Below are 24,590 nucleotides of genomic sequence, written 5' to 3'. Positions count from 1 at the left end.
TGTGTATTTTGTAAAATATCTGTATCCTCTATATATAATCTGGTGAATATATTTTGTTATGATACCATTTTTGTTATTTTAAAAATAATTTCTGGATTTCCATAAAATGTCTTGATCTCAAAGTGAATGATTCCAGAACATCTATTGTTCTTATACATAATCATGTTCAGAAAGACATGTTTAAAATAAGCCTATTTTACTAAAATTGAAACTCTACTAATAAATTGGTCATTATGCTATTTCTTTAATTCATACTTTACATAATGATATGTCATTCATGTGCTATGCAGTTTCACACTATAGGGGAAAAATCTCTACTGCTTTATATTGATTCAGGATTTCCTTTAGAGTTCTTATGTAAATGGTTAGCAACTCATTTTCACAAAGGTGGAATCCACTATTGTTTTATCTCCAAAATACTATCTTTTTTTTTTTTCTTTTTTAAAGAAAGGCAGATTGCTAATGCAGCACCTCACTTGGATGAGTCTTGGAAGCTTGACTACCCTACATTCTCCTCCAAATGGATCTTGAGAGCTTGTCTGGAGGTTCTAGCACAGGAACGCAGCTACTCTTATACCCCTGACCATGAACATTCCTCTTCTCTCAGCAAAGGCCGTCTTCTTCAACTGACCAAGTGCACAACTTCTGGAAGGGTGTGGGGTACATATGGAGCGGGGAGAGACAAGGGATGCCCACCTAGCCAGCCAGATAAACCAAATAAACCCTGGCAATCAATGGAGTGACAGATGTTGCAGCCAGATTGCCCTGACATTCCCCAAATCCCAAAATTTTAAAACGTCTTATTTAGTAAATACTGAAAATAGTTTCACTTAATCTAATTCATTTTCAAATGAAGCAGGTAAGTAATAATTTATACATGTTAATTGAGAACAAGATATTGTCTTAGCAGTAGCAAAATGAATTATTAGCAAAATTCAAAGACTAGCTCTGGCACTGATTGCCTGGGGCAAGTTGACTGCCCTAAGTATAATTATATATGTGATAACTCTTGATCATGTAGTTGAAAATTTAGAAGCAGGAGTTCTTAAATGTCTCTTTCATTTAAATTCTAAGATCACATTACTTATAAAAGTGTCCCATATAAAAGTATGGCTGTTCCATTTTATACAGGCAAAATTCTGTAAACTGAAAAAGAATATAATGTTATTGATAACACTGAACTATTCCAAAGCTACCTGTATTTACACTTTTTAAAAAAATATTTTAGTAAGTCCATTTTTGGTCAGTGGAAATTTGCAATGGAACAGGGTGGATTAATTTCCTTCCTTTCACATGAGAGTGCCAAACCTGTGAGAAGTTGATTGAAGAATCGATATTTATAATGGGAGAATTGGAAGACCAAGAGGTGTCAGGAAAAGATGCTCATGCTGGGAGGGGTAATAGGTATCAATGAACATCAAGGTATCCACTCAACATCAAGTGCAAGTAAGCAGGCTAAAGGGTAGTTGCTAGGAGTCTAATTAGGAGCAAAAGTCACACAGAAGAGCAAGGTTTGGCCCGGGGTGCATAAAATGGAAAGGAGGAAAAATTTGATGTCCTAGTAGGTAAGACTGGGTAATCTTCTAAATTAACTGGTAAACAGAAATAGGTATTATAACAATTCAGTTTAAAATATTGGGAGGAAATATTTTTAATGTAAGAAAAATAATATACAAAATGCAAAATATAATTATGAAAGGATGATGCAATAAAAAAATTTCATAGCAGAACTCACAAACTTGAATTTTGCTGCACATAAGCATGTTGAGATTTACTCTCAGTGACCCCCTTCTCCCCCACCCACACACAAAAGTATATAGTTGCCAACCTTTAAAAGCTTGAGACTCCACTCAGAAAAAAAAAAAATTACACTCTTCAATGGATCCCTATTTCATTCAGAAACAAACTACATTCCTTACGATTTACTACAGGAATCTGTAAGAATTGCCCATACCATAACTTTACTTCTCTAACTTCATTGCCCATTTGTTTCACTTTGGTGTAGTCACTTTGGTTTTCTTGCCCTTCCTTCAACATATCATCTTATACACTAATACCTTCTTCCGTCTATAGTTCTTGACCCCAGATAGCAGCACTGTTTCATGTCTTTGAAACAGATCTTTGTATATTCCTAAAGTTTTGGAAGACCCTATAACATCAGAATTATATTACCTCATAACAATATTTGTCTGGATCCCAGGAGCACACGTGTCTTTTACATGAAGCATTCATTCTTTTTTTTTACTAAAGTCTCCAATATTTCCTTTTGTTCCTTGACATTGTTTATCACCAACCTTGCACTAATTTCTTTCTTTCCTTTTTCAAACATTAAACAGGAATTTGAAGTATCTTTTGTGTCAATATATGAAAATATTAAATAGTAAGGAAAAACAAGAGAAATTAGGGAGGTGAAAAGTATTTCTCTTTATCTAACTTTAATATGCACTTGAATCACCATTATGAAACAAACATTGGATAGTTCACTTATTCTATTATTTGCTGACTTTTTGGGAAATTGAACTTGAGGTCTCTGAATATAAATTATATGAATGGAGTATTAGAAGTTTCAGCTGGCATCGTAGGTTGAGACCAAATATTAATAATTAAAGAAAACTTAAATTTTATACCAAAAAGTTTACAATTAATGTTAGATGAGCCTCTGATAGAAACTTGACACAGTTTGTTTTAATAATTTCTATTCCAATTTATTTTTCATCAAAGCTTTTAGTTTTAGCTTTTTTTAATGAAAGATGTTCCTTTTAAGTTACAGGTGCAGAAAAATTTGTTCTATACATTGGCATCTTCAGAGATGAAAAAATTCCATTTATTTATGCCTACATCAAGTCCTAAAGTACAATTCTGAGACGAATCCTACCCCAGAATCCCTTCCATTTCCTTGTTTTACCAACAGATGTTCTGGAATTTCCTTAAACAAAAATTGGGTTTCAAAGTTGCTTGACCATGATTGAAACTAAAGTGAAAGAAACACTAGAAATTATATATACCAAAAAAGTGATAATTTTTCTATTTATAAAACATTCATAAAGAATAGCACTGACATGTTAATAATTAAACAAGATATCTGTTACAGAATTTGGGATTTAACATATAGTTTCTTTAAAATAGAACTAGCCTAGGGGCACCTGAGTGGCTCAGTCGGTTAAGCATCTGACTTCCACTCAGGTCATGATCTCACAGTTTGTGTCTTTCTAAAAACAGTTTGTGAGTTCAAGCCCCATGTCCAGCTCTGTACTGACAGCTCGGAGCCTGGAGCCCCCTTCTGTGTGTGTGTGTGTGTGTCTCCCTCTGCCTCTCTCTCTCTCTCTCTCTCTCTCTCTCCTTCAAAAATAAAAATAAACATTAAAAAATGTTAAATATAACTAGGCTAATATTAACTTGAATTTTTCTTATTTAATAAATTGTCATGAAATGGGGAGGAGGGCCAGCATAGGTAGATGGAAATTAGAACTCACTGAAGATATTCGGAATTGGCAGTCATAAATGCTGCCTTCAAATTAAACAATAAAGCCAATCATGTAGATATACATGTTTTTAGTCAAGAGATGGGGGATGCAAGAACACAACAAATTAAGGTAGAAGTCTAATGTTCAATGATGTATTTAGATACCCGTAGGCTATAGAGAATGTCAGAATCCTCTTGTGGATCCACAGTGCAAAATATTACACTGACTAGTATTATTAAATCATTGAATTTTAGGAGAGGGAACATTCTTAGTAGTATTTACTTCAATAACTTCACATTCTAAAAATTTAGATAAGCAAACTGACATGAGGCCAAGAAAACTGAAGAAAAAACCACCATGGTTAAAAGAAAGGTCACTAGAATGAGATCTTAGTTCTAGTCCTTGTTTCATGACTCATTAATTATGGAATATTACACGAGTCATATAGTTCTATATGTTTGGATTCTCTACTGTTAAATGGTGATTATTATGCCAAACTGCCTACATCAGAGGCCTGAGAGAAAACAGATGATACCTTCAGTGGGTAATTAAAGATACTTTAATAAAGGGATTATGTTTCAAAGACTTGAATAGAGCTAAAGGAAACACTGGGAGTAAGTGAAACATCAGGGACTTGTTCCAGTACCATGACTGAGTTTCTAAAAACTGGATAGGGGCACATGAGAAGGAAAAATATTCACTTTTAATATTTTCTTCTTCATATTTTCCTCCTCCATATCTTTCCCATTTGTTCCCTAACCACGCCATTAGAATACTAGGCATATATTTATAAGCTAATTCATCAAAAATATGAACGAATGCCTGACAAGGGAGCCAAGAATACTCAATGCTGAAAAGATAGTTTTTTTTCAATAAATGGTGCTGGGAAAACTGAAGCGTCGCATGTAAAGAATGAAACTGGACCCCTATTTTATACCACTTACAAAAATTAACTCAAAATAGATTAAAGACTTAAGTGTAAGAGCTGAAACAGCAAAACTCCTAGAAGAAAACATAGGGAAAAAAGCTCTTTGACATTGGTTTTGGTAATTATTTTTTTGGATGTGACACCAAAAGCATAAGCAACAAAATAAGAAACAAAGAACTGGGACCACATCAAACTAAAAAGCTTCCGCAAAGCAAAAGAAAAAAAAAATCAACACAATTAAAAGGCAACCTATAGAATGAGAGAATATATTTGCAAACCATCTATCAGCTAAGGAGTTAATATCCAAAATATGTAGGCATTCATACAACTCAATAGCAAAACCCCCCCCCCCAAATAATTTGAATTTAGAAATAAGCAGTCGGGGTGCCTGGGTGGCACAGTCAGTGAAGCCACTGACTTCGCCCCAGGTCACGATCTCAAGGTTTGTGAGTTCCAGCCCCGTGGTGGCCTCTGTGCTGACAGTTCAGAGCCTGGAGCCTGCTTCAGATTCTGTGCCTCCCTCTCTCTCTGCCTCTCCCCTGCTCGCGCTTTGTGTGTATGTGTCTCTCTCTCTCTCAAAAATAAATAAACATTAAAAGACATTTTTTAAATAAAAACATAAAAATAAGCAGAAAATCTGAACAGCCATTTCTGCAAAGCAGACATACAAATAACCATCAGGTACATAAAAAGATGCTCAACATCAATGATCATCAAACAAATGCAAATACAGACCAAAATGAGTTATCATTTAATACTTCTTAGAATGGCTGTTATCAAGAAGACAAGAGATAACAAAAGTTAGCAAGGATAAGGAGAAAAAGAAACCACTGTGCACTGTTAGTGGGAATGTAAATTTGTTCAGCTAGCACTGTTACTGGGAATATAAATTTGTTCAGCCACTATGAAAAACAGTATGTAGATTAATAAAATAATAAAAACAGAGCTACCATATAATCTAGCAATTCTACTTCTGGGTATATAGCTGAAGGCAACAAAAGCACTCTCTCAAAATATCTGCACCCCCATGTTGACTGCAACATTGTTCACAATAGCTAAGATACAAGCTAAATGTCCAATAATGAAAAGATGGAGAAAAAAATGCAGTATATATATACACAATAGAATATTGTGTGTATAAATACACAATATACAATACACAATATTCAGCCATAAAAAAGAAAATCCTGCCGTATGTAGGAACACAGATGTACCTTGAGGGCATTATGCTAAGTGAAATAAGTCAGACAAAGACAAATATTATACTCTCACTTATATGTAGAATTTAAAAACTGAACTCATAGAAACAGACAGCAGAATAATAGTTGCTAGGGTCTGGGGATGGGAGAAATGGAGAAGTGTTGGTCAAAGGGTACAAATTTCCAGTTGTAAGATGAATTAATTCTGAGTATCTAATGGATAGTATGGTGACTAAGTTAGTAATACTGTATTATATACTTGAAAGTTGCTAAGAGATGTTAAATGTTCTCACAGCCACAAAAAAGAAAAAAAAAGCAATTATGTGAGATGATAGACGCATTAACTTACTTTATTAAGACAATCACTCTAGAATATTTTTATGTATCAAATCACCACATTGTATACCTTCAACTTACAGAATGTTATGGATCAATTATACCTCAATAAAGATGGAAAAAATATACCATGATAATGTGTCACCATTATGAGTGCAAACTAGGAAATTTGTACAGTACAAAAAAATAGAAAGAGAGAGAGAGAGATTTCTGGATTTCTAGCCAAATAATTTGAGCAGACAAAATCACCCAATTATTTATAAATTATTTATATTTGTTACAGGGAAGTAAATGCAAGCCCAGTAAAACTCTCCAGAAGCTATTTATCTGTAGTTTAAGATATTGAGATCTGTTAATGACCAGCTTGTCTACTCCCTACATTTCACAAATAGGGAAATATGTATAGAGAAGCACACAGAATTTTTTAAGACACAGCTAGAGCCAGGCTCGATGTTCTTCTCAGCATGATATATAGCCTCTTTATTTAGGGCAGATGTTATAATATTTCCATAGTATATAATGTTTGAGTTTTAAAACAGTGTTTGAAAATTTCTTTTTCAATGAAGCAAGTATAAAACAAAAAAGATTAATTCAAGTTTATTTTAGAACTGGGTTATTTGACTAAGGCAAAGAAACAGCAAACTGTTTTAATTTCACAACCTTGTTATTTTCTCCCAAGACAAAATTTTCCTCGTGTTTAAGTAAGGAAGTTTTGACACTGTATGCATCTATTCCCAAGATGGGAACAGCCACTTCCACTATTTCCTGGTTAATGATCAGAACAAAAGGGGTGGGAAATTATATAAATCTATTTAGAAAATTCAGGATTCCATCTGTTCATTCCGGGACATGACGCTTCCTTCCCTTCCTTAACTGCAACAGCCTGTTAGATGTCAGGCTGACCAAAAGAAGGCCCAGAGCATCCAAAATTAATTCTTGATTCAGCCATCTAGATTATTTTGTTCGATTAAAAGAGTTCTGGATCACAAGGATAATAATGACTACGTAGTCAAGTACACTGTTGGTCAAATCTATAATGGGCCAAAGTAAGATCACATTAGAACTCACATTAGAACATGTTTAATTTTTTTTTTTTTTTTTTTTTGCCTTGAATGGACTACAGCAGATGAAATGCTTTCATGTGAGTAGGGAATGATTAAAAAAAAAAAAAAAAAAAAAAAAAAGAACGAGGTTATAACTATTGGAATGAGACACACTGACTTTTACCAGAAAGGAGAGGGAAATGCCTCAGAGCGGTGTTTTAGACCCAGAGAAGTCTGAGGGATGGAAAAACACCAGTCATCTATCTCTTTTAAAATTCACAAAACCTTCATTAATAAAGGGAAGCACTCGAGCAACGCTCCCAAACCTTGCTGACACTTTAAATTTAATCTCTGCCATTCTCTAACAGATTTCACTGACCACGATTTGATCACCGTCTTAATCTGAGACATCTGTCAGAAACAGCAAGTGAGGGTACCCAGCCTCTGTACTCACCACACATAACATAGGTCAGCTCCTCCAGATGTTATCTCCATGCTGATTCCCAGTCATAACAGAGTCGGTCTGTGAGGTGGAAGGATTCTGTTCAGCCAGCGCATACAGCCAGGGTTAGATTACCGCAGCACACGCGGAGGGCTGTAGGTTCGCGGCCTGAGCTTGTGCCGGTTGCTCTCCGGTGTATAGCTTTGGGGGTCCCCGCTGGGCGCAGCTTTGGCTCTCTACACCTGGGCGAGTCTCTAGGGCGAGGCACGGCAGCACTGTGACTCTGATTGTGCAAAGTGGGGAAGTCCACGAGCACAGGGAATTGTACAACAGTGTGAGGCAAACTGCTCACTGACAAGCTGAGGAAAAGGAGTTCAGCGCAGCCCCCGCCACGAGCGCGTTTCTCGTCCTGGGACTGCCTACAGGCACCCGTAGATCTCTGGAGATCCCGCGAGATGAGGCATCGGCTGGAAAGTGTGGTTGTGGCTGCAGCTCCTGCAACCATATGGCGCCTTTCGCTACGCATTTGCTGAGGCTCTTCCACAGCCCTCAGGACCGGCACTTCAAAATGAAAGGTTCAATTCAGATATTTGAAATGCACTATCCTTCCAGAAATCACATTGGAGGCTTTGTGGTTCCTTCAGTGTCCACTGGTTCCCTCAACCGATAGTAGGCCACCCAGAAGAAGCCCTAACAACTGAAAACGTAGTCTTTTCAGGGTGACCAGGTGCTCCATCAGGGCGTACTTTTTGTGTGGAAGAGCAGGCAGTCCTCCTTGTTGGAAACGATTTGCTTCTTACTTGAGGTTGTAGAGATCTTCAAATATTTAGGTAAGCACTATCAGTAGATTATCTAGCCCTCAGGTAACCGGAAAGAACTTTCCAAAATGAGGCTATCTTTGGCTATTTAGGCAATCTTCCTGAAAATAAAAACAAACACATTATTCATGTGCATCCTACGGGGAGTTATTCCTATAATGGAAGTTACTCAGTTAAAAAAGTTTCATGGAATTTGTCTCTGACTTCGGATGAAATTTTCAGCAGTACAACTTTGGCACTAGAAGGCATTCAGTTCAGGTCAGCTTCAACTTCTTACACAGGATTGTTATGAATGATAGAATTGCCCTAAACTTGCCCTGTTAGTCCATGATAGAGCCCATGCAATTGCTAAAACAACTTTCTCAATATGAATTAGTACTTTGGAAAAGGTGGAAATGTTGGTACAGAAATTTAATGAGAAAGTCACATGGTTTTTTAAGGTAGACTTGGGTGCTTTATGGGATTTGTTTGGTTCATTTTATCTAGGACATTGAGGTCAGTACCTAAATTAGCCTCACCCTGCAACTTGGAGACCTGTTGACAGTTGCCTTAATTAAATGTTATGGGAGACAATTGAACAGATGTGTCCCAGTCTCTGTAGGACAGATAATCAGAATCATTGGTCAAGTGGCATGCTTATGACACAATATTATGTGTGTCTGTCATGTTTCATGTTTATTTATATCTTGTAAACAAGACATTAATTTACCTTCATTAAAAATATTTTTTTTCAGTCCATCTTTTCAAGGATGTTTGCATAGTGCACAACGTTGGAAGATACAGTGCCTTCCTTCAGAGGAAGAGACAAGTGTGTTTTCCCTCTAGTATGATGATGATGATGTCTTCCTTCGGAGAAGAGGGTAAGCATGCTTACTATCCATTAAGAGAGCCAGTTTCCATAAGCTCACTATTCCTTTTTTGTAACACAGTCCATTTTATTTGCTGGCATCCATCTATGCCATCCCCATGGGCCCTGCAGGAGTTAGGGACAAGGTGAACTAATGTAAATATGTTAATGCTCATTCTGCTTTCTGTGCCATGAGTAATAAAGGCCTTGGTCTCAGACTAGGAGTCTTAGGTCTTCAGCCAACATCCATGAAAATGGGGCAGACTAACACATTAATTTGCAAATAGGGTAAAATCTCAGGCTTTTTACAATTCTTGGCATCCAGGGTCATTTATGGACTACCTATTTATCTTGAAAAATAACATGATTAAATTGTCCCTTCACTGAATATTTAAATGCATTTCATGCTGAGAATCTCTTACAACTGTGTGTTGTATATGTGTGTAAATATATAAAGATTAGTAGGATTATCAGGCTATGAGTTATAAAGTTACAGAATGCTTTCAGAATCCTAGACCCATCAATCAGCAATAACAAAACAGCATGCTTCACCTTTAAATGGTGACACAATGTTTAGCTACCTCGTTAAGACTGAATGTGAATAGTAATCTCTAATCTTTCCCCAGACAACCTCATTTAATATTAGAAGCCTTCTCTCGTTAAAACAACTTGGTGAAATTCCCAAGAAAGGGATAAAGTTGGTATTTATACAGTTCTATTAAAATGAAGGTCAGGTTTTCAGCCAAAGAATCATTAGGAGCAGGCCACTAGCTCCTGGAAACCTTCACTGCCTCAGATCCATTATGGAGCTGATTAGTAGCAGGAACTTTATGTAATAAGTCTCATTACCCCCATCTGCTGTATATCCTCCTCCTCCACCTCCCCACAATCCACATATTTTGTTCCACAGAAATTGTCATTTTTCTTGGTTGTATGCCAATTTGCTACTGTAATGAAAATGTTCCAAAGTAAATGCCATTCCCAGGACAGGATGCCATATAAAAGTTAGTGACTATAGACTCTGTGTAGTAGTTGGACATCAGAGCTTATAACAAAGATTTGCATTTCTAGGATTTCAGTGATTAAATCATCTTAGATGTAGCAAAAGTGAAAGATAATTTTACACCTTTAGATGTCCTGGAAGGAAGAAGAGGTAAGGGGTGGGGAGGGAGATGTTTGTTGACAAGCTTTCATTTTTTCCTAATATTCCCTGGAAGAACATGAAACACCAACATACACAGTAGTGCTCCTATACTTTTAGGATTAAAGATGAAAGGTGACTTTCAAATGTTTTTCTGTGGTATCCTGTTCATTATCTAATCCAAAGAAAACATTTTATTGTACCATAACAATTTATTTACTTACTGTTTGGCTATACTGGACTGTATTTGGCTTGGAAGTAGACAATATATCTTTTTTGCATTTTTATATCAGTTTCAAGAATTTGATTTATAACATCTGGAAACTTGAGAAATGGTTTTTAAATGAATGAAGTTTTGATTTTAGAGAGCTATAACTTGTTTTGTTCTGTGATTCCACTGACATTGTACAGTTTCTGTCCATGATGCTAGTTTGGAGAGAGAGCAATGCTATAGGACAAAATGAAGGAGAACTGTCAGTAGCCACATTGAGCTGGAAGCACTGTAGCTCAGAAGATTTGCTATGGATACACAAAGCTATAATCAAAGAGAAAGACTGAGAACAACCACAACAAGAAAAGACAAAAGCCACCAACCAACTAACAAAAATAACAACCCGTAGGCTTTCCTATTCCCATTCCATCCAAAAGTTTGAAATCAAAAGCTATAGGAATCAAATTTTAAACTGAAAGACTGAAGCAATGTATTGGATCATATTTGAGATAGAGAATGAAAATGATACAAAGCAGTTAATACTTGCTTGTTGAGCACTCAAGATTTGAATGTCCATAAACATAGAAATATCCCTGCCTTTTAGGGAAAGCTTCAGGGAAGACTCTCTTGGAATGGACACAATTACCCTGGCTGTGCCTATCACTGAGCTAAGCCAGGAATAGTAAATAATCATGGTTTCTCCTAGTTCATTCAACAGACAAGATCTATCTTTCCTTTGTTCTTTGAAAGAATACAAGGCAACTCAAGGTAAAGAATATATCAGACTTAAAAGAGAGAGTTTGTAGGGGTGCCTGAGCATCTAACTCTTGATTTCAGCTCAGGTCATGATCTCACAGTTGTAAGATCGAGTCCCACGTCATCAGGCTCATACTGACAGCGAAAAGCCTATTTGGGATTCTCTCTGTCTCCCTGTCTCTCTGCCCTCCACCACTGGTGCTTTCTCTCTCCCTCAAAATAAATGGATAAACATTAAAAAAAGAGAGAGAGAGTTGTTTTAAGTAATTTAACATGGTTCATTTAAAACAGACACTAATTAAGTTATAAGCATGGCTAGGAACAAAAAATTTTCTTCTGGAATTTCAGCTCCCCACATTAAGTCTTTTCACTCTTAATAGCAACATCTATTTCTCTTTACTTATTTTCCATCCTTTTGTCTCTCTATAATTCAGTTCACCTATTAACCTGATTTTCAGTTGACAAGTCTTACTAATACACTCCACCTCCACTGCCCACCTTCTGCTGTTAAACACATCCGTTGAGATTTTTATTCCAATTAAAGTATTTCTCAGTTCTGGAATGTACATTTGGTTGTGTAGCACAGATTTCAGTTTACTAAAGAAAATCTCAAACTAGTCATTTATTTTCTTGAAGATGTAAACAGTCATCTTAAAATCAATGAATCTAGATATATTTGGGAACCCAAGACCAGACTGTGTCACTCCAAAGATGTATGTTTGCTTTCAGAAAGGCATCGTAGGGCTCTAACAATACTGAATCAATTTAATGTACAAATTAAAAAAATTTAAACCTCACTCTCAGTTCCTGAAAAGCTAGTTCATTTTCTGTATACTGTTACCTCCAGAGTGTAACTTTTCAAGGTTAAAACTGCAATTGTATGAATATGCCTATGGTGAGGGGAATTGGAGCAACAAGGGAGTCATAGGGAAGTAAAAGTTATTTGGCCTTTCTTTGGCATTTCCTCCTAACCTATGTTAATATTGAAAGCTCTACTCAGCATCTCTGTTTTTCAGTTGCCTCTTTGAAAATTTGCTGATATGTGTGGTGTAAAAATCCCCCTGCAAATCAGAGCTCATTCCTCTGGGTTTCTATCTTCTAGATCCTGCCTAGTAGTTCTTCGTTGGCCTATAAAGCTTTCCAAAATTGTCAGAGGGGTTTTTAAATTATTAATCTGCTCTTTAAGTTTTCCTCAGAATTACATAATTTGATATCAGCAGAAGTCCTGAATTAGATTTAAAATATAAATCATAAGAGGGGTGCCTAGGTGGCTCAGTTGGTTAAGCATCCAGCTTCAGCACAGGTCATGATCTCATGGTTCCTGAGTTCGAGCCCCACGTCAGGCTCTGTGCTGACAGCTCAGAGCCTGGAGCCTACTTCAGATTCTGTGTCTCCCTCTCTCTCTGCCCCTCCCTCATTCACACTCTGTCTGTCTCTCTCTGTCTCAAAAATAAATAACCATTACTTTTTTTTTTTTAAATCTAAATCATAAGAGAACAAATTGAAGAATTATAAAGCTTATTTATAATTACAATGGCATTATCTATCTTTGGGATATTATAAATTTTTAGATAAAACTGGACCAAAAATTATATGAAAGTGTACTAATTTTCACTTGTGTCATAAATTTTAAAAAAATCAAAAGGTTTCACATAGCGCATAAAGGTGGCTTGGAGCAAGATGAATGGGTAAGGCTCCCTTGATTCAATAAGAATAGCACTTCTATTACATGTCCATACACAAAAGTTCCTTTGAAGAAAGGGTTCTTCTGCTTAGACATAATAATCAGTGATGTTTGCAGAGGTGTTAAGAATTTCTAAGCTGCATAATGACAGTAAAATGTTTTTCTATTTCATTACTGTTGTTCTAATATATGCCATAGTACCTGACACGTTAAACGTTCTCAGTCATATTTAGTGAGTAAAGGATTGAATTACTCACGAACTTTGAAACACAGAATGTAATATCCACAAAAATAATTGTTGAAATAATTTATAATTTTTAATTATTTAATTTTAATTAAATTTTATTTAAATTTTAAAATTCATATTTTATAGATTTTATTAGTATATGACTTACATACCAGAAAGGTCATCTTCTTAAAATTAACAATTCAAAGGTTTTTAGTATATCACCATATGGTTGTTATTTATGGTTTTTTTAAATTTTAATTTCAGTATAGTTAACATACAGTGTTAAATTAGTTTGATACAATACAGCGATTTAACATTTCCATAAATCACCCACGACAAGTACACACCTTAATCTTCAACACCTATTTCACCCATACTCCCACCCAACTCCCTTCCAGTAACCTTATTTGTTCTTTATAGTTAAATCTTGGTTTTTGTGGCTTTTAGCCATCACCATTTGGTTTCATGGTTTTTATGGCTTTTATACTTTTAGGCACCACCATAATCTAATTTTAGAACAGTTCATCATGCCAAAACCAGAATTTGTACCCTTTAACAGTCACTCTTTGTTCCCTCTCATCTGTACCTACCCAGTCCCCCAACCCTAGGCAACCACTACCTATTCCTTGCTACCTAGATTTGCTTATTTGGATGTTTGATACAAATAGAATCATATAATATGTGGTCTTTTGTGATTGGCTTCTTTCACTTAGTGTAATTCTTTGAGGTTCATCCATATTGTAGCACATATACCTTCATTTTTTTTTATTGCTGGATAATTTCCCATTACATGGATATGCACCATTTTATTTATTTATCAGTTGATGGACATTTTGAAATACATATTAAAACTATAATTAGATACTTATTCAGACCCATCAAAATAGCTATTTTTTAAAAAAGGCAATAAGTGTTGAGGAGAATGTGGAAAAATTAGAAGTCTCATATGTTGCTGGTGGGAATATGAAATGGTGTAGACACTTTGGAAAACAGCTCGGCAATTTCTCAAAATATTAAATGTAGAGTTACCATATTATTCAACAAATATATTCCTAGGTATCTGCTCAAGAGAAATAAAAGTGCCAGTGGAAACCTTGTGCACAAATGTTCACTGGAACATGATTCACAAGAGGCAAAAGAGTTGTAATGGCCTATTTTGGTCTTTTAATCTGCATAATTGATTTTTTCATATTCTTTTCATATCTGTATTTTTTACTGGCATAGTTACTATGATTTTATTTCAAGTTATCTACCCTAAACTGATTTTGGCTGCTAATTAACCTAATGTAGCAGTGTTGGCTTTTTTAAAATTTATTTATTTTTCCCCCCAGTCTAAACCAGCTAGTACCTATTGCCTTTATTCATTTATTGACCAATCACAAGTTTTTGCTGAGTATCTACTATGCATTAAGAACTGTAGCAGTTATATAAGATCAAAATAAACCTAAGAATCTATGAAGTCATCTACTGGAATGTCAAGTACACAGGAGTCACTTAAAGAAATTTATTACATTCATAAATGAATACATATGCAGCCCAGGTGTTCCAGGGTTAAAAGATTTACAAAGGCAACTGTACTACACAAAAGGATATGCAAGGTACTGTATAACAACAAGACATTTCAATCAGTCCTCTTTTCTAAGACTCATGGTATTCCTAGTGGTGAATATGCTGTTTCACAGTTTGAGATTCTTTGCCAGTTTTGCTGTGATTCATAACTAACTTTCTTCTTATTTTTTTCATGTTTTACTCTTTAGCTTACTGTCTTACATAAATGCTCATATGGTAATATCAAATTTGAAGCTTGATAATCAAATATTTAATTATAACAAAAGTGTGCCTATAACTGATACTATTTTTGTTAAATTGGGGCAAGTTTCTTTTTTAGAACACTGACAATGGGTCATTTTCTGTGCTATTAATCCTTTTTGATCTTCTTTTTATTTCAATGTAGACAATAGAACTGGATTTTTTCCACATATATGACACATATTTCACAATATGTTATTTTAAAACTGCAGTTGGCCAGGCACATGAAAAGATGTTCAACGTCGCTCCTTATCAGGGAAATTCAAATCAAAACCATACTCAGATATCACCTCACGCCAGAGTGGCCAAAATGAACAAATCAGGAGACTATAGATGCTGGAGAGGATGTGGAAAAACGGGAACCCTCTTGCACTGTTGGTGGGAATGCAAATTGGTGCAGCCGCTCTGGAAAGCAGTGTGGAGGTTCCTCAGAAAATTAAAAATAGACCTACCCTATGACCCAGCAATAGCACTGCTAGGAATTTACCCAAGGGATACAGGAGTACTGATGCCTAGGGGCACTTGTACCCCAATGTTTATAGCAGCACTCTCAACAATAGCCAAATTATGGAAAGAGCCTAAATGTCCATCAACTGATGAATGGATAAAGAAATTGTGGTTTATATACACAATGGAATACTACGTGGCAATGAGAAAGAATGAAATATGGCCTTTTGTAGCAACGTGGATGGAACTGGAGAGTGTGATGCTAAGTGAAATAAGCCATACAGAGAAAGACAGATACCATATGGTTTCACTCTTACGTGGATCCTGAGAAACTTAACAGAAACCCATGGAGGAGGGGAAGGAAAAAAAAAAAAAAAGAGGTTAGAGTGGGAGAGAGCCAAAGCATGAGACTGTTAAAAACTGAGAACAAACTGAGGGTTGATGGGGGGTGGGAGGGAGGGGAGGGTGGGTGATGGGTATTTAGGAGGGCACCTTTTGGGATGAGCACTGGGTGTTGTATGGAAACCAATTTGACAATAAATTTCATATATTGAAAAAAAAATAAAACTGCAGTTGGCTGAGAGCTTAATTCAAAATGCAGCTCATTTATGAAGACCATGTTGGTAGGATGAACTGCATATTTTAACTTAGATTTTTTACAAATAATTAAAGATAAGGGATATATTCACAAATTAAGCTCTCATTTAAATAATCAACCTATAATGTATTGCATAAAAATAATCTTATTAAAAGTAATCTTGCTGACAGTTTAAAATTTTGAATTACAAACCTAGTAACAATAATTAAGAGTGTTGCTGTTGTTTCAAGCATTGTACTATGTACTATAGTATAATAATAGATCATATCATTTCATTCTAATAATCCTATGAGGTATTATTAGTTTCATTTTACCAATGAAGAATTCAAGGCTTAAAAGAGTTATATATTTTTCAAGGTCAAATAATTAGTGTGTGACAGAGCCCAAGACTGATGGTTTGAATCATATAGTTATACTAGAACAGATTTGATTTTTTTAAGAGTTATAGAATATATTCTTTTGTATTTCCTTGATTATGCTATTATCAATATCAGTCAAATAAATTAATCGTATTTGAGTGCCTGAAGACAGGGACTGCACCTTTTCACCTGTTTTTAGCCTCAAATTCCAGCAGAATATGGAATAATGCAGCTAACTTTGATGAACACCGTTTAGATACAAATCATTTAACATCTTTTTAGTATGGGAATTTGAAACTTATCATAAATATCTCCTTTGAAAAAGGGCTTATGATTACTTGGAAAATAAGGAAAGATCACAAGGGCTTGTTTCCAAATATTTGTTCTTATAAATTCACATGTGGTTTAACGGTCTCTTGATAATTAATTTTACTTAAGGGGAAAGGGTAAAATGAAAAAGTGGCTTATGAGAAAACTATTCTTATCATTGTAATCCAGTGCTTCCCAAATACCACATTTTATTACTTCAGATCTTTTAAAGGCTAGATTTATTTTCCAGATTCATAAAAAATTAAGTTACTTTTGATAGGATCCTCCAGTGTAGGTACTAAAGGTTTTAATTAGCATGGAAATTACTTCAGAAATTAAATTGTAACAATGAACCAAAGATCTTTAAAATTAACTGGAAGCAAGTACTTAGTGCTTTTAGAGACCTTTATATCACAGCAAATGCATAGTAACTAATTGGCTATCTTAATACTGTAATTATTGTTTTCTGCTGAAATTATCTTCATTAAAATAATCTCCAAGAGAAGAAAAATAACCATGATATCCCGTATCTTCCTTTCTAGTATTTTTTATACAAGGTAATAGAAGCAGTCAAGCATTATCCTTCTCCTTTTTCTTTCTTTAGCTAATCACTAGAGTAAATTTGATATTTAACATTTCTTTGCATGTCTTTATACTATTTCTACTTCCGAATTTTTTTATTAAGTTTATTTATTTATTTTTTGAGAGAAAGAGAGAGAGAGAATCCCAAGCAGGCTCCAAGCTGTCAGCAGAGAGCCTGATGCAAGGCTCAACCTCACACAAAGCATGAAATCCATGACCTGAGCCGAAACCAAGAGTCAGACACTTAACCAACTGAGCCACCCAGGTGTCCCACTGAATTTTTTTAAAGTAATTATATTTTGCAGAATACCTGTCATTCCCTAGTGTAATTTTCAATTCAACATCATGTTTTTGGAATTTATCTGTTCTGATATACTTTGTATATCACTTAAATTCTGTATATGATTTACTGTAAAATATATACTTTATTTGTCAATTTTCCTATTGTACTAAGTTATTTTGTTTCAACAAACAATGGTCTGATGATGAATGTGTGAGAATTTCTCTTTAGGATCTTTATTCATAGATAAGGTGGTTCATTATCTTTCAGTATTATCAATTTCCAGTTTCCCATCCAAAAAATTTGTACAAATTCTGAATTCCACTAGTATCATCTAAGCATATCTCAAAAACTTAGATTTATTATACAGTTTAAGTATTGCTAGAGATTGCTAAAAGTCTCATATAAAATGATTTCTCAAGGTTTTGATTTGCATTTTCCTAATTATTTAATGAGGCTGAGCATCTTCTCATATAAAACTCTCTTTTGGATGAATCATTTGTTCATTTCCTTTATTCAATTTCTTTTTCTTTTTTCTTGTTTTTTTGTTTTGTTTAGTTTTTTGTTTTTTGTTTTTTGTTTTTTTGCTTGTGTTAATATTTGGCAAAATAATTTGTTCCATTCTGAGGCATATAATTTTACTTTCCTTATGATGACATTTTGTAAAGAAAATTTAAAATTATTGTATTTAAGTTAATCCATTCTCACCTCAGTAAGCTGTGTTGTTCTCTATAATTTTATTGGGGACATAAGGTAGTCTTCTATAATTTATATCAGTTTCAAAGATTTGATCTTCATATTTAAGGTAGTTTCAATTGTATAAGGCATATATCTAATTTTTTTTTTCTGTAAAAAAACTGATTGTATCACTATCATATTTTAAATAATCCAGTCTTCCTCCATGGATTTGAAAGGACCCTCTTTGATATATTCATTGATTCATGCTTTCTAGTAGACTTCGTTGGAAAATATTTGGGGACAATCATGTTTTACTCCTCACATGCAACTCTTCTGTCTCCATTTCATAAGAGGAAAAGGATCTTTGATCTTTTCCTTCCTAAAAGGTATTCCTCAGGTCATTTTTTTTCTCATTTTACTCACCTAGACATCGTTAATAATATGTAAAATAGCAATAATAGAACCATGCATACCTTTTCATTATTTTGATGTGAAAGCCTATTAAGTGTCATCATTAAGTATTATGACTAGTCTACTTTTTAAAAAAAACTTACTGTGCTAAGAGCACTTCACATAAGACCTACCCCATTAGCAGTTTTTTAAGTGTACATTATAGTTGACAACAGGTACAATGTTGTTCAAGATCTCTAGGGCTTATTTTATCTTGCTTTACTGAAACTTTATGTCCATTGGTAATCTTCCAGGTCCCCCTGACTTATTCCCTGGAAAACCACCATTCTACGGTGGCTTTTATTCTATGGATTTAACTATTTTAATAATCTCATATAAGTGAAATCATGCAGTATTTGTTATTCTGTGGACAGGTTTATTTTAATGTCCTCAATGATGTCACGTATTATAGGATTTTCTTTTTTAGGGCTGAATAATGTTCGGTTATGTGTATACCGCATTCTTTAGCCATTTATCTGTTGATAAGCATTTAGGTTGTTTCCACATCTTGCTATTGTGAATAGTGGTTCAGTGAACATAGGTATACATATATCTCTTTAAGATCTGGATTTTAATTCTTTTTTTTAATTCATTATTTATTTATTTTTAATATGCATCCAAATTAGTTAGCATATAGTCCAACAATGATTTCAGGAGTAGATTCCTTAGTGCCCCTTAACCATTTATCCCATCCCCCCTCCCGCAACTCCTCCCGTAACCCTCAGTTTGTTCTCCTGAGTCTCTTATGTTTTGTCCCCCGCCCTGTTTTTACATTATTTTTGTATCCCTCCCTTATGTTTATCTGTTTTGTCTCTTAAGTCCTCATATGAGCGAAGTCATATGATTTTTGTCTTTCTCTGACTAGTCTCACTTAGCATAATACCCTCCAGTTCCATCCACGTAGTTGCAAATGGCAAGATTTCATTCTTTTTGATTGCCGAGTAATACTCCATTGTATATATATACCACATCTTCTTTATCCATTCATCCATTGATGGACATTAGGGCTCTTTCGATACTTTGGCTATTGTTGATAGTGCTGCTATAAACATGGGGGTACATGTGTCCCTTCGAAACAGCACACCTGTATCCCTTGGATAAATGCCTAGTAGTGCAATTGCTGGGTCTAGGGTAGTTCTATTTTTAGTTTTTTGAGGAACCTCCATACTGTTTTCCAGAGTAGCTGCACCAGCTTGCATTGCCACCAAAAATGCAAAAGAGATCCTTTCTCCACACCCTCACCAATATCTGTTGTTGCCTGAGTTGTTGATGTTAGCCATTCTGACAGGTGTAAGGTGGTATCTCATTGTGGTTTTGATTTGTATTTCCCTGATGATGAGTGAAGTTGAACATTTTTTTCAGGTGTCAGTTGGCCATCTGGATGTCTTCTTTGGAGAAGTGTCTATTCATGTCTTTTGCCCATTTCTTCACGGATTATTTGTTTTTGGGGTGTTGAGCTTGATAACTCTTTATAGATTTTGGATACTAACTCTTTATCTGATATGTCATTTGCAAATATCTTCTCCCATTCTTTTGGTTGCCTTTTAGTTTTGCTGATTGTTTCCTTTGCTGTGCAGAAGGTTTTTATTTTGATCAGGTCCCAGTAATTCATTTTTGCTTTTGTTTCCCTTGCCTCCGGAGAGTGTTGAGTAAGAAGTTGCTGTGGCCAAGATCAAAGAGGTTTTTGCCTGGTTTTTCCTCAAGGATTTTGATGTCTTCTTGTCTTACATTGAGGTCTTTCATCCATTTTGAGTTTATTTTTGTGTGTGGTGTAAGAAAGTGGTCCAGGTGCATTCTTCTGCATGTCGCTGTCCAGTCTTCCCAGCACCACTTGCTGAAGAGACTGCCTTTATTCCATGGGATGTTCTTTCCTGCTTTGTCAGAGATTTGTTGGCCATACATTTGTGGGTCCATTTCTGGGTTCTCTGTCCTGTTCCATTGATCTGAGTGTCTGTTCTTGTGCCAGTACCATACTGTCTTGATGATTACAGCCTTGTTGTATAGCTTGAAGTCCGGGATTGTGATACCTCCTGCTTTGCTTTTCTTTTTCAAGATCGCATTGGCTATTCGGGGTCTTTTCTGGTTTCATACAAATTTTAGGGTTATTTGTTCTAGCTCTGTGAAGAATGTTGGTGTTATTTTGATAGGGATTGCATTGAGTATGTAGATTGCTTTGAGTAGTATCAACATTTTAACAATATTTGTTCTTCCTATCCAGGAGCATGGAATCTTTTTCCATTTCATTGTGTCTTCTTCAATTTCTTTGATAAGCTTTCTATAGTTTTCAGTGTATAGATTTTTCACCTCTTGAGTTAGATTTATTCCTAGGTATTTTATGGTTTTTTGTGTAACTGTAAATGGTATTTATTCCTTGATTTCTCTTTCTGTTGCTTCATTGTTGGTGTATAGGAATGCAACCAAGTTCTGTGCATTGATTTTATACCCTTCATGAGTCCGTTCTAGCAGTTTTTTGGTGGAATCTTTTGGGTTTTCCTTATGGAGTATCATATCATCTGTGAAGAGTGAAACTTTCACCTCCTCCTGGCCAATTTGGATGCCTTTTATTTCTTTGTGTTGTCTGATTGCAGAGGCTAAGACTTCCAATACTGTGTTGAATAACAGTGGCAAGAGTGGACATCCCTGTCTTGTTCCTGACCTTAGGGGGAAGTTCTCAGTTTTTCCCCATTGAGGATGATATTAGCGTTGGGTTGTTCATATATGGCTTTTATGATCTCGAGGTATGATCCTTCTATCCCTACTTTCTTGAGGGTTTTTATCAAGAAAGGATGTTGTACTTTGTCAAATGCTTTCTCTCCATCCATTGAAAGGATCCTATGGTTCTTGTCCTTTCTTTTATTGATGTGATGAATCACATTAATTGTTTTGTGGATATTGAACCAGCCCTGCATCCCAGGTATCAATCCCGCTTGGTCGTGGTGAATAACTGTTTTAATGTATTGTTGGATCCGGTTGGCTAATATCTTGTTGAGGGTTTTTGCATCCATGTTCATCAGGGAAATTGGTCTATAGTTCTCCTTTTTAGTGGGGTCTCTGTCTGGTTTTGGAATCAAGGTAATGCTGGGTTCATAGAAAGAGTTTGGAAGTTTTGCTTCCATTTCTATTTTTTGGAACAGCTTCAAGAGAATAGGTGTTAACTCTTCCTTAAATTTTTGGTAGAATTCCCATGGAAAGCCATCTGGCCCTGGATTCTTGTTTTTTGGGAGATTTTTGATTACTAATTCAATTTCCTTACTGGTTAAGGATCTGTTCAAATTTTCTCTTTCTTCCTGTTTCAGTTTTGGTGGTGTATATGTTTCTCGGCATTTGTCCATTTCTTCCAGATTCCCCTTTTTTGGCATATAATTGCTCATAATATTCTCTTATTATTGTTTTTATTTCTGTTGTGTTGGTTGTGATCTCTCCTCTTTCATTCTTGATTTTATTTATTTGGGTCCTTTCCTTTTACTTTTTTATCAAACTGGCTAGTGGTTTATCAGTTTTGTTATATCTTTCAAAGAACCGGCTTCTGGTTTCATTGATCTGTTCTACTATTTTCTTGGTTTCAATAGCATTAATTTCTGCTCTAATCTTTATTATTTCCTATCTTCTGCTGGTTTTAGGTATTATTTGCTGCTCTTTTTCCAGCTCTTTAAGGCGTAATGTTAGGTTGTGTATCTGAGATCTTTCTTCCTTCTTTAGGAAGGCCTGAATTGCTATATACTTTCCTGTTATTACCACCTTTGCTGCGTCCCAGAGGTTTTGGGTTGCAGTGTTATCATTTTCATTGGCTTCCATATACTTTTTAATTTCCTCTTTAACTGCTTGGTTAGCACATTCATTCCTTAGTAGGATGTTCTTCAGTCTCCAATATTTGTTACCTTTCCAAATTTTTTCTTGTGATTGACTTTGAGTTTCATAGAGTTGTGGTCTGAAAATATGCACGGTATGATCTCCATGTTTTTGTAATTGCTGAGGGCTGATTTGTGTCCCAGTATGCAGTCTATTCTGGAGAACATTCCATGTGCACTGGAGAAGAATGTATATTCTGCTTTAGGATGAAATGTTCTGAATATATCTGTTAAGCCCATCTGGTCCAATGTGTCATTCAAAGCCATTGTTTCCTTGTTGATTTTTTGATTAGGTGATCTGTCCATTGTTGTGAGTGGGGTGTTGAAGTCTCCTACTATTATGGTATTACTATCAATGAATTTCTTTATGTTTATGATTAATAGATTTATATATTTGGGCGCTCCACATTTGGCACATGAATGTTTACAATTGTTAGGTCTTCTTGGTGGATAGACCCCTTAATTATGATATAATGCTCTTCTTCATCTCTTGATACAGTATTTTAAAGTCTATATTGTCTGATATAAGTATGGCTACTCCAGCTTTCTTTTGTTGGCCATTAGCATGATAGATGGTTCTCCATCCCCTTACTTTCAATCTGATGGTGTCTTTAGGTCTAAAGTGGGTGTCTTGTAAACAGCATATAGATGGATCTTGTTTTCTTCTCCATTCTGTTACCCTATGTCTTTTGATTGGAGCATTGAGTCCATTGACATTTATAGTGAGTACTCAAAGATTTGAATTTATTGCCATTTTGTTGCTTGTAGAGTTGGAGTTTCTGGTAATGTTCTCTGGTCCTTTCTAATCTTTGTTGCTTTTGGTATGTATGTATGTATGTATGTATGTATTTATATTTTCATCTTTTCTCCCTTCAGAGAGTCCCCCTTAAAATTTCTTGCAGGGCTTATTTAGTGGTCACAAATTCCTTTAATTTTTGTTTGTCTGGGAAACTTTTTATCTCTCCTTCTATTTTGAATGACAGCCTTGCTGGATAAAGAATTCTTGGCTGCATATTTTTTTGATTCAGCACACTGAATTTATCCTGCCACTCCTTTCTGGCCTGCCAAGTTTGTGGATAGGTCTCCTATAAACCTGATCTGTCTTCCCTTGTAGGTTAGGGACTTCTTTTCCCTTGCTGCTTTCATGATTCTCTCTTTGCCTGGGTATTTTGTGAATTTGACTATGATATGCCTTGTTGATGGTCTGCTTGTGTTGAGTCTAATGGGAGTCCTCTGTGCTTCCTGGATTTTGATGTCTGTGTCTTTTCCCCAGTTAGGAAAGTTTTCTGCTATGATTTGCTCACATAGCCCTTCTACCCCTATTTCTCTCCTCTCTCTTCCTCTTCTGGGACCCCTATGATTCTGATGTTGTTCCTTTTTAATGAGTCACTGATTTCTCTAAATCTTAAATTGTGCTCTTTTGCCTTAATCTCCCTCTTTTTTTCTGCTTCATTATTCTCCATAAGTTTGTCCTCTATATCATTAATTCTCCTTTCTCCCTCATCCATCCTTGCCACTGTGGCATCCATTAATGATTGCAGCTCAGTTATAGCATTTTTTTTTCATCCTGACTAGTTTTTACTTCTTTTATCTCTGCAGAAAAGGATTCTAATCTTTTTCGACTCCAGCTATTATTCTTATTATCGTGATTCTAAATTCTGGTTCAGACATCTTGCTTGTATCTGTGTTGGTTAAGTCCCTGGCTGTCGTTTCTTCCTGCTCTTTCTTTTGGGGTGAATTCCTTTGTTTTGTCATTTTGAAGGGAGTAAATGAATTAATGAGGTTGAAAAAATTAAAATTGAAACAATTAAAATAAAAAAAATTAAAATTAAAAACACACAAACAAAAAAAATGGAATAAATGATGCTAGCCTAGGTGTGTTTTGGTTTGGGTGTTGTAAGTGGCTATATAGAATAGAGAAAAAAGAGGGGAGAAAAAAAGAAAGAAAAAAAAGGAAATTGTTTGAAAGTTTGAAAAAATGAATACCCTGAAGTAGACTATAATGAAATGATGGAAGTAAAATATAATTTGAGAAAATTTACACAAAAGTAAAGAATATATAGAAAAAAATAAAAGAAAAATATTTTTAATAAAAATTAAAAATAAAAATGAATTTTTTCTCTTTCTGTATT

General features: G+C 35.2%; 1 long non-coding RNA gene across 1 annotated transcript in view; it reads right to left on the bottom strand.

Annotated features, from left to right (window-relative positions):
* The window catches only part of LOC122199221, a 234,706-nt gene extending 226,916 nt beyond the window's left edge, over positions 1–7,790 (bottom strand). The window contains exon 1 of the long non-coding RNA XR_006193422.1: positions 7,425–7,790. This is a non-coding gene — a long non-coding RNA (uncharacterized LOC122199221). The remainder of the gene's footprint in view (positions 1–7,424) is intronic.
* Between the last annotated feature and the right edge of the window lie 16,800 nt (positions 7,791–24,590).

Source organism: Panthera leo, chromosome A1, assembly GCF_018350215.1.
Source record: "Panthera leo isolate Ple1 chromosome A1, P.leo_Ple1_pat1.1, whole genome shotgun sequence".
Lineage (NCBI taxonomy): Eukaryota > Metazoa > Chordata > Mammalia > Carnivora > Felidae > Panthera > Panthera leo.
The sequence above is the reverse complement of the archived record's forward strand: the minus strand, read 5'-3'. Positions and strand labels throughout refer to the sequence as shown.